This window comes from Phyllostomus hastatus, unplaced genomic scaffold (assembly GCF_019186645.2).
Source record: "Phyllostomus hastatus isolate PE091 unplaced genomic scaffold, TTU_PhHast_1.1 phas_contig_29, whole genome shotgun sequence".
Classification (NCBI taxonomy): domain Eukaryota; kingdom Metazoa; phylum Chordata; class Mammalia; order Chiroptera; family Phyllostomidae; genus Phyllostomus; species Phyllostomus hastatus.
The window spans coordinates 5191377-5210961 of record NW_025333835.1 but is presented as its reverse complement, the minus strand read 5'-3'; the positions used below and the strand labels follow the sequence as shown (position 1 = coordinate 5210961).

Below are 19585 nucleotides of genomic sequence, written 5' to 3'. Positions count from 1 at the left end.
TGGTTCCAGACACCAGTGTACATCCTGATCATTTGGAGAAGTTGTTAAAATGTACTTTCCAGGCTTCATGCTCACCCCCACTCTGAGATCCTGATATAAGAGGTCTGAAAGGGCCCAAGGCCATGTCCTTTTAGCAGTATCCATAGGAGATCAACTACATGCCACACATTTGAGTCATAAAGCTAGATAATAGTTCCCTCTTTTGTTCTGTTTTGCTGCTGAGGCTGTCCCACCTCTTCATCCTCTTCTGCACTTCTCTAAAACAGTTTGTAAGTACTCTTACCTCATTCAAAAGCAACCAAAATAAAATAAAACTGAGTAGGGAACTGGAGAGAAGAGGAATAAAGAGAACAGATGAGGGACCCTTTACATAGTGAAATGCTTTTAGACAAGGACACAGGCAGAAACATAACCCAGAGAAAACTTGTAACTGTAGTTTTTCTTCAATTCAATCTATCCAGTGTATGGAAAAGTCATGTGTGTGGTAAGGCATGAAAGTATCCCATCTGTTTTATGGGTTCATCCCAAAGGAACCACACAAGCTAAAGCCTGCTAAATCTGAAGTTCTATGAAGGGAATTTGACCAGCACAGAGTGGATAGAATTTGACTGGTCTGTCTGCTTGTGAACATCAGGTCAGAACAGATCATTCTATATTCAAAAATAAGTAATAAAAGGGGAAAATGGAAACTATTTTTAAAACACTGTGAAACAAAAAATAGAGTAACATCCTGTCAATTCGGAAGGTATGTAAACCTCTGAAAAGTTTTTACAGCAATGGCGAGGTGGGGGGAGTGTTTCTTGCGATGCTTAACAAGGTTACAAAAACAGTCAGTCTTCATGAAATAAGAACAGTCAAAAACATGACCAGTTGAGGAAGGGAAGAAAGAAAAGAAAGGGGAGGGGAGGGAAGGGGAGAGAGAGAGAGAGAGAGAGAGAGAGAGAGAGAGAGAGAGAGAGAGAGAGAGAGAGAAGATATACTACCAGAAACGCCCTGCAACAAAACACCTAATGCTGGATAAAATATGTGTAAATATGATTCAAAATAAATTTCCAACCTTATATGAAAGTATGGAAAATTTTCTAAAACCGAGTACAAAGCTGGAAGAAGAGTAAGGAATCGTTGAAGGTGCTGGGTGCCTTGGAGACATCTACTTCTACTATCTCTGGTGTCTACAGTAACAACAGGAAGGAGGTCAAAGACCCCAGCATAAAGCCAGGACTGACAAAGGGCTACCCAGTTTGCTAAACAGTAGACTAGGCAGAAGGAACAGCAAGATATCATGTCTGTCTGTTTGATTCTAGGTAGAATTATTTTTTTTCTTCTAAGAATTTGTGGCTTCTGTTTGAAACTCAGATGGGTTTAAGGCATGAATATGCAGTATTTAATTGTTATTAAAATATATATAAACCAATAATTTTAATTTAAAATTAGTAAATATATATAGGATATTTAAAAAGAACTATTAACAAGCTTTATTTGACGAACACAGAAAATCAGCAAGCATCATTTGGAGAGTGTACATTACTTGTAAGAACAAATAGAACATTAAAGATTGGTTATATTGAAAGATATAAAGTAAATTAAATAAAAATCAAAGATAGAGAACACAATTTTTCATAGTAATATAATTATGTAAAAATAAATTTTATGCCAATTTTTAAAACTAGATTTGCTTCTACATACTCAGGAATCAAAGAAGAAAAGAAAATTGGGAATACTAGGAACTGAACAATAATGAAAATGCATCCCATTAAATCCTGTATGTGGAGCTAAAGCCATTCTGTGCTTAAAGGCTGAAAATCACTAGGCAAATTTTTCAACTTAAGTATAAAAAACAAATAATAGATTAAATCCAAAGGAAGCTGAGAGAAGGAATAGTAAAGACAAAAACTGCTGAAGTAAAAAACAAAGTTAAGAGAATCAACAAAGACAAAAGTTAGTTGTGTATAAAGACTGCTTTTTAATAGCAGAAATAAGATGACCTCAATAGTAAGATTAGCAGATAAAATTGAGTAAGTTGCCCAGAAAGGGGAGCAAAAAAAAAATTAGAAAAAAATGATTTAAAATTCAGAGAATCAGTATAGGAGATCTAACATACAAATTCTAGAGTTCAAGAGTTCCTGAAGGAGAGAACAGAATGAAGGGGGGAGGAAAGAAATCATCAAAATTCAAGAAAATTTTGCAGGAATGAAAGAAGCAAATGTCCAGATTAAAAGTCGTTCAGCCCAAGAAAGCTATTAGTGAAATTTCAGTAACCTAAGGACAAAAAAAAAAAAGAGAGAGAGAGAGAGAGAATTTGCAAGCTTCCAGAGACAAAATCAGGCTTTACATAAAAATCAATAATCAGAATGGTCTTCAACTTCCAAAGTCATGGTTAAGGAGAAGAGAGGGAAGACACTATAACCCCCCAGGTACCTGTTTATCAGGACAATAAAGATGACAATAAGATACTTTTTATTTAACTTTTGCAATGACTTACAATATCTAAAATTTTAAATATTTAATGCATGAATGGTACTTCTTGTGTATTTTTATTTAGGAGTATATTATAGCAAGATGTATATTTGCTATACATTATATTTGCCCCCAGGAAGAAATTTGCCCTTGCTATAGCAATACTGGGAGCCAGAAGACAATGAAGCAATGTCTTCAAAATTCTGAAAAAAATTTCTTTCCAAGAACAATATTCCCAGCCAAACTATCAATTAAGAGTTGAAGGTAGAAAAGAGACATTTTCAGACATGCAAAATCTCAAAAACAATTTATTTTCCATGTACCTCTTTTGGGAAGAGAGGGAGTATGCCGAGAAAGAGAAAGAGAAAGACCTTGGGAAATAGAAATGTAACATGGGAGAAAGGAAACAAGAATCCCTGAATGATGGTGAAGAGTGATTGAAAGGAGACCAGGCTAAAGGCCATCAGTCTCCGTGGGATGAGGTCAGAGGGTTCAAAGAGACTCCTTCAAGAATATCAGTCACTAGGTATTGTCAGGAAAATGCAAAACACTAGAGGGTTTGAATGTAGTGAGTTAATAATGAATATGTGAAAAGTAAACAAAATATAATTATTAATTACAAGGAAAATAGAATATATAGGAAAATATAGTATTATACTTATATTTATATTATATTATACAGTAACTCAACTATAATGGGCATTCACATAGTCATAGTAATGTAAAATTGAATATTAAGCTAGACAAAATTATGGCTGAACTGTAGTAGCAAGATATGAGAATAGTGACTAGTGAGGGAAAGGGAATGAGTGAGAGCTAAATTCCCATCTTCCAAAGTAGAAAGTCAACAGCTTATGCCTAAAGCTGAAAACTCAACAGGTAGCAATATAAGCATGTTGTTAGAGATATTAAGATAAATACTAAAAATCAGCTAAAAGAGTTTAAAACAGTTGAGGGAAATCAGCAAGAAGGGGTTCAGGGGGTTCTTTTTTCTCATAGCAGTCTTAAAAAACTAAATTTGGGGAAACTAAAGAGATTGCATCAGTATTTATTATCACCAGATTGCATGAGTCTCTGCTTCCTGATCCCTTGCCTTCACAGGGTAAAGTAACTGAAGGAAGGGAGTGAGATGCGGAGGGAGGGAGAGAAGAAAGAAGGAAAGCTCTGGGAAGGTGGCTGAGTTGGTTGGAGTGTCACACCAAAATATTGTGGGTTCAGTTCTGGGTCCGGGCACATACTGGGGTTGTGGATGTGATCCCTGGTTGGGGCGCATGTGAGAGGCAGCTGACCAACGTTTCCCTTTCATATTGAAGTTTGTCTCTCTCTCTAAAAATCAGTTTTAAAGAAACACATCCTCAGGTGAGGATTTAAAAACAAATTTTAAGAAAGGAGGAAAAATAAAGAAAGCCATTGTCTACTAGGTACTCCAAAACTGATATCTCATTGCTATTCTAATTTTTAGGGTAATCCCTTTGATTACCAATGTGGATGAACATTTATTCATAAGTTTAAAAGTCATTTGTATTTTTGTCACTAATTGTCTAATTCTCCTTCATGTATTTTTGAAATATTACTCTGATTTTAAAAGTGCTTTCAATATTAAAAACATAAACATGTTTTCAATAAGTTTCCAATATACTTACATTGCTTTTTTCTTCCTCTATGCTTGAGCAGCTTAAATTCTCAAATCTCTGTGAGGAAATCATTTGAATTGAAGAAGAAATGTGAAGTAGTAAGACTGTGGGCTTTGGAACCAGGTACATATGGGTTTAAATCACCCTTTACTTATAGTTGTATGACATTGAGCAAATTGCTTAGCCTTTCTGCACTTCAATAGCCTCGTCTGTAAAACAGAAATAATAATATGTAGTAGGGTGTTGTGAGGACTCAATAATAAGTAGGTATTTGGGAAATGTTAACAATTTGGGTAACCAATCTTCAAAAATTAGGCAACTCAATAATTTAAAAGATTTTAAGTGGGTATTAAGTGGGTACTTCCAGTGTTAGGAAGTAGTCTAGAAGTCTTGATTACTATCATAGGTAGCTTTTGTTACATTTGACAAAAACATATAAAAAGGCACAACAGTCTTCTATCTCTTCTCCTCCAGAAGAACAATTTGTAGGTTTCTGTTTCTACTAGATACTCTGCTGTGAGTGCCTGCCAGAACTCCCCTTCAACTTCTTCTAATGAAATTAACTTCTTTTCCTTTGGCACTGGCATCTCCTACACCTGGTGAGGCTGTCAATCATGCAATCCCACCTTGCCAGGAACAGGGTTGGGCCTGTGACTCAGAGCTTGATCCAGCACCAGAAAACTATCAGAAATGGCTATAGCTGCAAAAACTCTTTCTTACTAAGACAACAGGTGATTACAACCCCCATGCAAGTCAAGAACTGCCAGGCCCATCTTTGCTGTAATTCAAGGGGAGCTTACCTGAGCCAGAGAAAGGCATAACAAATGATTAAGACAAAGGGAAACAGTCCTGGGAATAGAGTTTGAACCCTGAATCAGCCAAGTCTGAACCACCTCTTTGGGTATCTGTGAGTATATAAATATTTATTTAATGTGAGTTTGATAGCTTACTGTCACTCATAATTTGAAGTTCTGACTGATGCCAGCTGTTTCCCTGAAGCCTTTCAGGAGTTGCTTAACTGAGGGATGTTTCGTCACTTCATAGTGGCTCTCCACCTATATGGAAATATGCTAAGCTGCAGATTATCACTGTGAGTTACATTGAGCTCCTAACTTATTAACAAAGAAGAAAAATCTTGCTGGAAGCAAGATGGCCACACATGTATGTCTCCTGGCCCCCAAAGTCTGTAATGGGGGATACATCCTTCTATCACAACTTTCCATTCAAGATAGGGTCTTGCCAAATGTTGAAAGCTCAGTCCTTGCAGCACCATAATTTTCATTACACCCAAGGCGTTTTTAGGAAACATTTTAATCAATCTATGTACTTCTAGCTAAAGAAATAGTATGTCAGACTCTTTGATCCTTGACTTCAGTACTGCATCACAGAGGCCAGCAAGGGAGAACCCCATCATCCCAAATGTCCTTGCTCCATACTGTCCAACATCTGGAAACCATTTCCCAAAGCCACCTTTGTGTCTAATTTAATGCCTGTTACATCCGTTATTCTAATGCTGAGTTCCGTCTGAGGACCACAATCACAAATGCTACTTCTCAGAGAAACTTCCGTATACATCCTATCAAAGTTGGTCCCTTTCCTGTTTCTATCTCATTGCTGCATCACAATCTATAAGTACTATTTACCTTTTATTTATTGTCTCTCTCCTTCACTGGGCCCTAAGCCTCAGGAGGACTGTCTGGTTGAGCATTGTCTCCCAAGTGCCTACAATGCTGCCTGGCAGAGTAAGTGCTCTTTAAGTATTTCTTGGATAAATGATATGTTATTTTTTCTACATTTTTAATAAGTATCAAGAAATTAGCAAGGCTGGCGATGACTGCCATTACACCCACCAACATCAGATACCATGCTATGTATACCACAAACTGTATAGTGAAGTTGGTAAATAACGCAAAGATAGTCACACTGTTGCATTTGGTTATTGTCATCCCTGCTAACTTTGGTGTGTTTAATAGGTTAGACTATTAGCTAGCTTTTTAAAACTTCTACAACTTTTAAAAATTGTGGCAAAATGCACGTCACAAAGAATTTATTATCGTAACTATTTTAAGTGTACACTAATACATTAAGTGCATTCATATTGTTGTGCTACCATCCAATCACAGAACTCTTTTCATATTTGCAGTCTGAAACTCTGTACCCTTTAAGTACTAATCCCCTTTTCCCTATTCTCTTAGACTCTGCTAACTATAACTCTACTTTCTGTCTCTATGAATTTGACTGCTCTAGGTACTTCATATGTATTGGTCTGGGCTCTCCAGAGAAAGAGAACTAATGGATTATATAGATATGGATAGCTATAGATATAAGTATATAGAAAGAGATTTATTATAAGCAATTGGCTCACACAGTTATGGAGGCTGATCTGCAGTCAGCAAGCTGGAGGCTCAGGAGAGCTGATACTGTATCAATCTGCAAGTTGGCAGCTTGCAGCCAGGAAGACCTGATGTTTTATTTTGAATCCAAAATCAGGAAAAGGCCAATGTCTCAGTTCAGAGAGTCTGGCAGAATTTCTCTCTTACAGGATGGTGAGCCTTTTTGTTCTATTCAGGCCTTCAACAGATTGGTAAAAGCCACCCACATTAGGGAGGGCAAGGCACTCAGTCTGCCACTTCACATGTTAATCTTATTCAAAAACACTATCGCTGACACATGAGAACATTTGACAAATAACTGGGCATCCCATGACACAGGCAAGTTAACACATAAAATAACCATCACATCATATACATAGAGTTATATGGTATTTGTCCTTTTGTGACTGCCTTATTTTATTTTGTAAAACATCCTCAAGGTTCCTTCATGTTGTAGCATGTGTCAGAATTTTCTCCCCTCTTAAGGCTGAAAAACATCCCTTTCTATGTGTACACTCCATTTTGTTCATCCATTTGTCCATCCATGGACACTTGGTTGCTTTCACCTTTTGGCTACTGTGAATAATGATCTTATGAACACAGGTTTACAAATATCTCTTCTAGTCCCTGCTTTTAATTCTTTTGAGTATATACCCAGAAGTGGGATTTCTGAATCACATGGCAATTCTATTTTTAATTTTTTGAGGAACCACCAGTAGCTGTACCATTTTAGATTCCCACCAATGAGTACAAAGGTTTTCATTTTTCCGCATCCTCACTAACACTTGTTATTGTCTGTTTTTGTTTAACAGCAGCCTTCCTAGTGGGTAAGAGGTGACTATTAGTTTCTTTTATCCTTAAATTTTAGACACTTTCTGTCCATTTTTGTCATTTTTACTAGATTCATTGGCATTACCGCTTTAAGATTACAGGCCCAGGTGTCAGAGATGATGCCTGATACAAGGATGACTAATCAGTACGATTTAGTGGTAACTTTCAAAAGAAATATAGTATATAGAGGCTAGAGAAAAAATAAGAAGTCATTAGGTTTGGGTAAAACAATCAAAATAGGTAGCAAAGAGCAAATGAGCATGGACGTGGGTGGTATGTTATAGAAAATCTTCTCAGGACCAAATGGTTATAACAAACAGTCAATTATATTTATAGTTGGAGTGGGAAGCAAGAGGGAGGAAAATGGTGTAGTTCCTTATCATCTAAAATGACTTCATACCAAGCACACTGACCACTGCTGTAGTGATAGAAATGTTAGCAAGTATCTAGTAATAAAATGTAAATAAAAATGTAAATTTATTAATAGCTTCAAAAACTCTCTCTTAGGAGTAGAAAAGTGGATGTCAGAAACTAGCCAAGGGGGGTAGGATAGGGAAAAGTTAGTAAAAGGCTACAAAATTTCAGTTATAAAATAAAGTCTGAGGATTTAATGTATTATACATTAATTATAGTTGATAAAACTGTATTGTATAATTAAAATTTGCTGAAAGTAGAAATTAAATGTTCTCACCAAAAAGAAACATATATATATTTTATACACATATACAAACACATATGTGTTTATATATACACATATATACACATATATATATGTGAGGCAATAGCTATGTTGGTGGGGAAATGACACCAGGTGTTAGACCAGTGGAGTCAGACTGAACCTTCATTCAGCAATATTAGTACCTGAGTTCTGGCTAAGAAAGAATTCAGAGTCAAGCCTCAAATATAAGAGAAAATTTGTTTAGAAAGTCACAGAGGTAGAAGAAGTGAGCTGTGGAAGAAATGGGCTCAGGAAACAAGTTACAAAGGCACAAAAACAGCCCTTGGAGCTTAGAAGAAAAAGAGAGGTAAGGAAAACATACATGGGGTAGAGGGAGGCACAGGCTGCTCTAGAGACATAGGCTCCCTGGTCCTCTGTCTTAAGGAGAATTTATCAGGAGGTCTCAGGGGAGGATTCCAGTAAAAGGATTTCAGGGTTGTGGTCTCTGCTAATTGGTTGGCACTGGAACAGGGGGTCATTGTGCATCAAATCTTGCCCTGATGTCAGCCAGCCCTGGCAACACCCCAAATGGCCTGGAGCTGAAACACACCTGAGGTCTAGATGTTATCTCTAGAAAGGGGGAAAGCTCTATCTCTGTGGTCAACAGACCCAAGGCTCTGCTTCTTGTCCTGAGAAGGTAATGCTGAAAGGACTGGTCCTACAAGGGTTTGTGTGGCAGTTGTATGGGGCTATCCTCTGGCCCCTTTATCCCCCACTAAGGATGTCTAAAGCTGAGTGACTATCCATATGCCAAGTGAGGAAAGGTCATGGATTCTAAACCACATGACCAGCAATATGCTAGGGGAGGAAAGGTTACCCTGGGGGCAAGGTCTTTGTTTTCCCAGTTTCACACTTTGTTTGGCACCTGGGGCTTTCTACCCTGGTAACCTTTTGTACCTGGCCCATTGTCCTTGCTCTGCTCATGTCTAACTGCCTAGCATAGCTATATTAATTAACTAGGTGGGAGGAATCTTTTCACAGTATATATATATTTATATATATATAAAATCATCACAATGTACACTTTAAATATCTTACAATTTTATTTGTCAATTATATCTCAGAGCTGATAAAGAAAAAAAATCTCTTAGAACATTGATGATGCTTAATTCTTTTGCTAAACATTATCTCCACATACCCCAAACCTTAATAGATTTTTCTCAATTAAACAAGAGACCCCAAAATTTAACTGTAAATTTGTATCTAAAATTACTATTGTGAATTATTTGTGTTATGATGAAATTATGTGTGATATCTGTTTTCTTTTAAATTACAGTGTCATTTGGAGTAAATTATTCTTTGAATATTTTGTATTATGATTATTCACGAGGAAGGATTAATTTGTTATTTATCACATCCTTAGTCAGAATATACAAAGATCTGACCTCCAGGAGCTTACCAACTAGACACCAGGAAGGGAAAATGCATATTGATGCTTGAAATAACTAGGGAAACTCCCATATACTGTTACTGAGTGCCCACTGTATGCTATGTGTTGCAATATTCACTGGTGGAATAGAAGTGAATAAACCAGTTCCCTGCCCTCATGGAATTTTCATCTTTTAAGGCTGTATTATATTTAAAAGCTTAGCGTTTGCTTTGTAAATCAGTGGTTTTCTAATTGTGCTTTACAGCCTATCATATAATAAAGAATTTGATCTTCCTCTTGGGTTCCTGGCACAGATAGAAGTGTTTGTTATTCATGAACCCCTTAACCACAATAGAGTTTATGCTAATGTGTTGGGGTCGGTCCTGCCTGGTCTCAGGAAACTGTAACCACCTGTGGCTAAAGCTGAGTAAGAGGCCTCCGAACCAGAAGACACTAAGACAAAACTTATTTCCCTGACATGAACGCTGACTGTTCTAATACCTGGCTCCCTTTGCATGATTGACAGTCAATGATGGGTAACAATTCTCTAAGAAAGAGGATGAATCCAAGACAGGCGCAATTACGTGGGAATGCCCTAAGGGAAGAGGCTCAGGGGGCTGTGGAAATGAAGGGGTAATTGACATGGACCCCTGCCCCCTCGGCTTTGTCAAAGCCTGAATCCTTGAGAAATCCAAGTCTCCCAGCTGCCTTTGTCTCCTCTGCCCAACTCAGGCCTGTAGGAATAGCAGGAGCAGTGCAGTCCAGACCAGAGTCACTGGACCCCCAGGGTAATCAGGCCTGAGACATAGAATATGCAAAATCCTGTGAGATCTGCTTGCTGGAGGATGCTCTTTAATTAGAATATGAAGGCACAGGCAGGAAATGAAACTAAACTTTTAAGTCCTGTAGTCTTTTAAATGATAAAACCCCAAAATCTCAGCCCAGAATCCCAGTGGGAGATCTGCCAGCCCCTTTCAAAGCTAACTATTTGTTTTATCTTCCCTGCTAGACTGTAATTCACAAACTTGTATCTGTATGCTTAATAAAAGCCTGCTCACGTGGGAAAACAGGACATTCTCCACTAGAGAGAGTGGCCATTTTGTCCCTATTCTTCCACAGGACTCGTCCGTGTGTATGTTTTTCTCGTGTTTTGAGCATCTGCAGCAGCAATGGATACTGCTGGCCAGTATCTGTCACACTAATAAAGTGACTCAGACAGCTTGATGGGGGTTGGTCATCCTGGAAAGACCAACTGTGTGATTAGAGGGATGAAGGTGATATCAGCCCAACCACCTGACCTATGGAGAGGGGAGGGGATAGAGCATGAGCTCAATCAGGTGGCCAAAACTCCCATAAAAACTCTGGACACCAAAGCTCAGGGAACTTCCTAATAGTGAGCACCCCAATGTGTTGGGAGGGTGATGACCCCAATTCCAGGGTAAGAGAGCATAGACTCTGTGTTTGGGACCCTCCTACATCTCCTTCTACATGTCTCTTTGAGGCAGGAGATAGTCAGGGAGGAAACTCCAGAGGCCCCACAGGGCTGAGGTAGAAAACATCTATACATGACAAAAACCCCCTAAGATGGGTTGTTCCTGTTTTCTGGGATAACTCTGAATCATGGAATTCACCTGCACGCTACCACTGATTTGTTATAATATCATTATAATGAAATAACATTGTGGGACTCCCTTCTCCAGTAGCCAATCAAGAAAATCATGGGAAACCACACATGCGCAGTAGCTTTGAAATCCAACTCCTTGTACCTGAGCAGGAAAAGCCCACCAAAGACTAGCCAGGGGGCTTCTGCCCTATAAGAATAGAATCCTCCCAGCCCACGTGTTCCTTCTCTGCTCAGAGTTGGCCCACTCCCATGTCCTGTGGAGTGTACTTTCACTTAATAAATCTTCCCTCTTTCTTTATGCTATAAACTTTGTGTGTTCGGTTCAATTCTTTGTCCTCGATCACTAAGAACCTGGTTACCTGTGCACACCTGTGACATCTTCACTTGGCTGTTCTTGAATTGTATCATTTATAACAAAACTATAATCATGAGTATAGTGTTTTCTTAAAGTTCTTTTATTGTATACAGTTGTTACCTCTGTGGAAGAAAACTGGAGGTCTGGGGTGGGAGGTGGATGAATATTTCACTGTATATGTTTGTATTGTTTGAAGTTTGTACCATATGTATCTGTTACTTTATTCAGTCAAAAGCTATTTTTAAAGGGAGGAGGAATAAGTTAGTCTATGTGTATTGACTTGAAATAATGTATTGTTAACAAAGCAAGCTGCAGAGTAATGAGCATAGTAGTCATAATAGTAATAGACATAATAATAGGCATAACAATAAAAGGAAAAGAAGTGAACAGTCCCTCCAGGCTCATGTTGGTACATGTTGCATGAGATCAGCTCCGAGAGGTGGGGAAGGTCACATATCATTCTGCTAACATAATTAGCTCAGAGGGGTGGATGATGGGATAAGGGAAAATTTTTTGTTTGTCTTAGTATTATTTTAAACTACAAAGACAACATGTTTGTTGTGACATATACAGGTTCAAACAAGCATATATTATTTTTGTAATTTGAAAAAGGAAGGAAGGAAGGAAGGGAAGGAAGTGAAGGTGGAAGAAAAGAAAATATATCTTACATCACCATGCCCCCATCACAAACCCATGAACAAAACAAAAAGAGCATAAGCTCTCATCTACATGTTTGTCTGCACCAGAGGCAGACTTCTCTACTCTCTCTGTTCTGACATTCAGTGGGTCAGGTTTCAGGAACAGATACTTAACACATAGGCATTGATCTCTCTCAGAACCAACCCAGGCCTTCAGGGCAGGAGTCTTCTCCCAACCCTCTAAGACCTTTAAGATCCTGTATGGTAGAAGAAACCTATCAGTGTGCTTGTAAGAAAAAGAAACAAAACCAAAATTTAAATACCTATCTATGATTAAAAAAATTGGCCTTAATCAATATCTATCAAATCCTTGAGAGCAAAATCTAACAGGAAGAAAAAGCATAATGATGCTAGATGCCCCTAGGACAGGGGAGGTTGTAGGAGGCAACCACATATTAAGAAGCGCTGGGGTACAAACCCTATTCACAGCCTTCTCCACAGCACCCTCCTTGGGTGCCCCAGCAGCAGAGCAGCGTGAATCCTTTTCCTTTCCCCCTGTGACAATGGGCATTGTACCCCTTGGAAGATAGCTAATAACACAAATCTCATTGCCAAACTTAAGATGAAAAAATGCTTATGCTCCTCAGACAGGCAAATATTTTTTTAAAGCCTCAATAATAAAGGTGAGAATATGGTAAGAGGCTCATCTTATGTTACTGGTATAGTTATTCTGGGGTGCAATATGACATGCATCAGGGACCTGGAAACAATTTGTAGTTTTAGGAAATACACAGAGATGCTATCAGAGATTTGGTCCAAGGGTATTTTGTGTAGCATTATTTATACTAAAAACTAATTGTTCAGTAATAACAACTAACTGAATTATATTACAGTCATAAAGTCTTCACAATACAATGTTTAGAAAGCTAGGAAACAAAACTGTATATCCAACATGATTCCAATTTGTGAAAAATGTATAATGAAGATATAGGTTATATATAGGTGGTGAGTTCATGAATAATAAATTTTTTATTTGTTTAATGTTTCAAAATATTTCTACTGCAAACCATTTATTCATTTTATTATTAGGAAAAATAATAAAATAAAGAGGAAGAACATCATCTCTATTCATATACCAAGAGAATATGTAGAGAATGAACTCTTTTTAACACATTTAAATTCATGAATTTAGGACAATCCAATTTGACCAATTTTAGGTAACTTAAAAGTCTGTTGTTGAATTCTTAGATTTCCCTAAAGTCCTAAAAGATCTGCCTATTTAGTTACAAAGGAGCCATTACTACCAGGAAAACAAATGAGCCTTCAGATAAAAGTATAACATTCTTTCATTTTGATCTTTTTCTCTTTTTCTTAAACTTCTCTATACATAAAAAAAATGACAGAGTTTGTGCCCCTTATACATTTTAAAGAACTGGCAATGGAATTCCAAATAGAATTTGTGCAGATGGAATGTATTGGGTTGGCCAAAAAGTCCATTTAGTTTTTTTCCCATAAGATAAAAGACACATTTTTCATTTTCACCTATCTTTATTGATTTGGATATTTAGAGTATGTTGGCTATTTCCTGCTATTGGCCTCCAGTGGGTAGAGGCCAGGGGTGCTGCTACACATCTTCTAACACATGAGACAGCCAAATAGCAAAGAATTATCTGGCCAAAATGTCAATAGTTCCAAGAAACTTCACAAACCACTTTTGATATATTCAATCAGTCACAGCACCTTCTCCATATACTACACAAATCTTTTTTTTTGTATTTCAGTTGCATTTTTATCTTTCTTGAAATAATAAAGCATAACACATTGAAATGTTGCATATTTTCTTCCACCTTCAATATTAAAATGGCTGCACAAAAATTCACCAATTATAATGTTTTTTAATGCATGTTGATATGACAGCTGCTGTCAAAATACAATCTAACAAAATTGTTTCAAATGAAGTTAAAGACAACTAAGTGCTACTAGAGCCATCATATGGAAAAAACTAAATGAACTTTTTGGCCAACCCAATAACTCTCACCTTGAACTGAATTTGGGCCCTTCTGCCCTGCAAATCTGGCAATGTCTAGTAAGTTCTTTGTGATGTGAGCCTAGAGCTCAGGAGAAAATTTGGGCTGAGATACAAACATGAGTATATTAGCATATGCACAGCAGTTGAAACCCTGGGAAGTATTCCTGAAGATGGTACCAAAGTAGGTGGGAGTTTAACCCACTTGCTCATGCATCCAACTTGAATACCTAGCTGATCTTCTGAAGAATAGAGTGAACAGCAAATGGAACCCCAGCTTATATGAAGTTTGGAAGCCAAAGATTGCAGAGGATGCTTAAAAACAGTCAGGAGATTTTGGAGACTGAAGGGAAGGTCTTTGGGCCCTTCGTCAGAAACCATGGCTGCCATAGGAGCTTTGGAGGAGAGCCAGGTCAGCCATTGTAACTTCACAGCTCCTTCCCCTCCAGAGCATGGAAGTCAGTTTTGCCTAAAAGAGACCAGAATGCTTAAAGTCACTTGGGGGGGGGGGGTAAAGATGCAGTGGGAGGCACAAAGCAGGGGGTTTTCCCAGCTTGGACTGTGGTCTCTGACTCAACAGTAACAGAGAAATCAGGGGGCAGAGAGACACCTGGAGATGGGAGAAGAGTTGGGCCATGACTGACTGTGACCCAGAAAGTCTTGGGACTGGTCAGAGAGTTGGGCTGTATGAAAAGTTGGGTGCTTGTTAAGAACAGCAGCCCACAACCAAGGGAAAGTCACTCAAAAAAATGACTTGCAGCCACAATGCAAGAACCTCTCCCTCGCAGTAGCAAGTAGTGGGCCAGTGAAGAGGGAGGAGGAGGGGGCACCGCAGGGAATGATCAGAGGAGGGCAGCAAGGGCTCAGAGAGTTAGCAGTTTCCAGAGAGACTTAATTTAATAGGGGAACTAAACTGCCCAGAAAGGACTTTGAGAGTGCACAGCGCCCAGGCCAGCAAAGAGGGAGGAGGAGGTGCAGGTTGCTCCTAATCAGTGCACGGCACAGGTGGCACAATGTGGTAGATTAAAGGAGCCAGCCTGGCACAGATGGACAGTGGGAGCCATGCAGCGTTCAGAAGGCCTGGGCTAGAGGTTGAGCACCTGTGAATATTGCAGCCCAGACCTAGCCCCTATCCTCACAAAACCACAGAAAAAGAAAAAAGTGAAGCCCAGCCCCACTCTGGCTACAGCAGCCAGGAAGACCAGTAGAATTCTCTTGGTGAGTTTAAAGTCAGCAGGAGGCTTCCAGCCTCCCCACCCCAAGAAGACAATAAGACCTGGAGCTGTGAGAGGACCAGAGAACCAAAGACAGATCCAGAGAGAGATTGGAAAGCTAATGCCAACTGGGAAACTAAGACAAATTTTACTTTGCTATCCTACAAAGCTTGCATTTTATTTTTATTATTATTAATTTTATTTTTTTATTTCTCTTCTTTCTGTTTAGTTTTCTTCATTGCATTTCTTTCTTTAATTGTACTGTTTGATTGGTTTTCTTTGTTCTCCCTTTCACATTGTATTTTAATTTTTCTTCTTTCACTTCACTCATATTCCAATAACACACTACTCTTGGTCTTTTATTTCTATTCTTTTTATTCAGATCATATATTTCTTGCCATATTACTGTTGTTTTTTATTATTGTAAAAAATTGTTCCATACACAGAGAGCCTAGAAATAAACCCAAGTCTCTATGGTCAATTAATATTTGACAAAGGGGGCAGCAACATAAAATGGAGTAAAAATAGCCTATTCAACAAATGGCGTTGGGAGAACTGGACAGCTACATGCAAAAAAATGAAACTCAAGCACCAACTTACACCTTATACAAAAATAAATTCAAGGTGGATAAAAGACTTAAATATAAACCGTGACACCATTAAAGTCCTAGAAGAGAACATAGGTAGGAAAATCTCAAGATATTTCACACAGAAACTTTTTTACTGACATGTTCCCTAGAGCAAGGGACATAAAGGAAAGAATAAACAAATGGGACCTCATCAAAATAAAAAGTTTCTGCACAGCTAAAGTAAACAGTATCAAAATAAAAAGAGAACCAACTGTATGGGAAAACATATTTGCCAATGATACCTCAGACAAGGGTTTAATCTCCAAAATATATAAAGAACTTACATGACTCCACTCTAAGAAGACAAGCAACCCAATTAAAAAATGGGCAAAGGACTTGAACAGACACTTCTCCAAGGAGGACATACAGAAGATGCAAAGACACATGAAATGATGTTCAATATTGCTAGCTATCAGAGAGATGCAAATTAAAGCCACAATGAGCTACCACTTCACACCAGTCAGAATGGCCATCATAAACAAAGCAACAAACAACAAGTGTTGGAGAGGGTGTGGAGAAAAGGGGACCCTAGTGCACTGTTGGTGGGACTGCAGACTGGTACAACCACTATGGAAAACAGTATAGAACTTCCTCAGAAAACTAAAAATGGATCTGCCTTTTGATCCAGAAATTCCACTGCTGGGACTATACACTAAGAACACTAAAACACCAATCCAAAAGAACCTTTGCACCCCAATGTTCATAGCAGCACAATTTACAATAGCTAGGTGCTGGAAGCAACTTAGATGCCCATCAGTAAATGAATGGATCAAAAAACTATGGTACATTTACACAATGGAATTCTATGCAGCAGAAAGAAAGAAGGAGCTCCTACCCTTTGCAACAGCATGGATGGAGCTAAAGAGCATTATACTAAGTGAAATAAGCCAGGCAGTGAAAGACAAATACCATATGATCTCACCATTAACAGGAACCTAAACAACAAAACAAAGAAACAAGCAAAATATAACCAAAGACACTTAAATAGAGGACAGGCTGAAAGTGAACAGAGGGGAGAGAAGAGGGTATTTCAGGAGAGAATGGGGAGGGTTTACAGGAAAAAATTTGAAGGACACAGGGACAAAAACTGGGGGGGGGGGGAGGTGGTAATGGGAGGGAAGTGGGGAGGGTTGGGTGGGTGGGCTGGACTGGGAGTAAAAGGGAGAAAACTGTACTTGAACAATGATTAAAATAAAAGAAAAAAAATGTTCCATACAATTGTAAATATTACACAGCACCCCAACCTGGACTTGGCCCATTCCACTATCATCCTGAGCTTTGTTACTGTTGTGGTTAACTTTATTCTCTCACACACTATGCCTAGCTTCTATCCCTTACAATCACTATATTTCACCATGCAACCTTGCACAAACACTCTGTTTTATGGATTCAGCTTACATTCTTTCTCCCCTCTATAATTAGAATCTTATCTCTTTTTCACCTTTTATAAAAAATGGCTTAGTTGGGTGAAATATCATGGTTATCACTGTACCTCTCCAAAGGATCTCCTATCTGTTCCCTACTTGTTGGCACTTTAAATCCCATAGGATACTCTCCCACTGTCTTAACCCATTTCAACTTGCCCTGCCAATGACCTACAAGATAAAGTACGATTTGTGAACACCAGTAAAACCAATGGAGGAGAGAACCCACCAACAAAGGAACCACCAACAGGTAAAACACAAGTATGACAAGAGAGCCCACACAAACAGAAGAAAGGACAAACCTAGAGCATCCAGACAAGGAGATCAAAGAGACCACACCACTGAATCCCACAGAATTCCTACCATAGAAGTTCACCCTACAAAGACAGCTAGTACAGCAGAGCATCAGGAATTTCAGGGACAAATAAGAACAGTCACCTAAAATAGGGAGATGAAGAAAGAACCTGTAATCAAAAGGAATGGAAGACTCCCCACTAAAAGAGCTAAATGAAATGGAGGCAAGCAAATGATCAGATATAAAATTCAAAAGAGTGCTTATAAGGATGCTCAAAGAACTCACAGACAGCTACAAGGAACTACAAGAACCACAACAGTATGAAAAAGGAAATAGAAAATATAAACAAGAACCAGGAAGAAATAAAGAATTTCTGAAATAAAAAGCACACTAGAAGAAATTACAATGAGGCTGGATGAAGCAGAGGACCGAATTAGTGAGCTGGAAGACAGGTAAAAGAAACACCCAGGTAGAGCAGCTATATGAAAAAAAGACTAAAAAATATAAAAAGATAGCTTAAGGGAGCTGCAAGATAACATGAAATGCAACATTTGAATCATAGGAATACCAGAAGGAGAAGAAAAGGAGCGAGGGATAGAAACCCTGTTTTTAAAAATAATGACAGAAAACTTTCAGAACTTAGAGAGGGGAAAAGCTACACAAGTTCAGGAAGCAGAGAGGGTCCCAATTAAGATGACCCCAAAGAGGCCTACTCCAAGACACATCATAATTAAAATACCAAGTTTTGAAGACAAAGAGAGAATCTTAAAAGTAGCAAGGGAGAAACAAGAAGGAACATACAAGCGAGTTCAGATAAGGCTAGCAGTTGACTTCTCAATAGAAACACTGCAAGCCAGAAGGGAATGGCAAAAAATATTCCAAGTAATGAAAAACAAAGGACTGCAACCAAGACTACTCTATCCACAAGGCTCTCAATTAAGATAGAAGGTGAAATAAGGAGCTTCCTAGACAAAAAGGCTGAAAGAATATATCTCCACCAAACCAGCTCTACGAGATATGCCAAAAGGACTGCTATAAGAAGAGGAAGAAAAAGAGTGAGAGAGACAGGAACACAGGTACAAAGCGGGGAGGGGGATGAACAACTACTTGTCAATAATAACCTTAAATGTTAATGGATCAAATGCTCCAATCAAAAGACACAGGATAGTTGAATGGATAAGAAAACATAACTCACACATATGCTGCCTACAAGAGACCCACCTCAGAACAAAAGACCTACACAGACTGAAAGTGAAGTGTTGGGGAAAAAAATATTCCAAGCAAATGGACAGGGAAAAAAAAGCTAGTGTAGCAATACTTATTTCAGAAAAATAAGACTTCAAAACAAAGGCCATAAAAAGAGACACTAAAGGACATTTTAAGATACTCAAGGGAAGAATCCATCAAGAAGACATAAACATTGTAAACAAATATGCACCCTACAAAGAAACATTCAAATGTATAAGGAAAATGTTGGAGGACTTCAAGATGGATATACACCGCAACACAATTACTCCAGGGGATTTTAACACCTCACTATCAAAAATGGATAGATCTTCCAAACAAAATATCAATAAAGATATTGAGGCATTGAACACTGACCTTGATCAAATGGACTTTACAGATATATATAGAACTTTTCATCCCAAAGAAACAAAATACACATTCTTTTCAAATACACATGGAGCATTTTTCAAAGATAGACCACATAATAGAACACAAAACTAGCCTCAACAAATTCAAGAAAATTGAAATCATATCAAGGATTTTCTCAGACCACAAGGGCCTGAAACTGGAAACAAACCTCAAGGAAAAAACTCAAAAAACATTCAGATACATAGAGACTGAATAGCATGCTATTAAATAATGAGTTAACAGGGAAATCAAGGAAGAAATCAAAAAATTTCTAGAAACAAATGAAAATGAACACGCAATAGTCCAAAACTTATGAAACACAGCAAAGGAAGTCCTGAGAGGAAAGTTCATAGTGATACAGGCC

General features: G+C 38.2%; 1 pseudogene; it reads left to right on the top strand.

Annotated features, from left to right (window-relative positions):
- Positions 1-19585, top strand: part of LOC123818678 — a 101790-nt pseudogene that overhangs the window by 6432 nt on the left and 75773 nt on the right.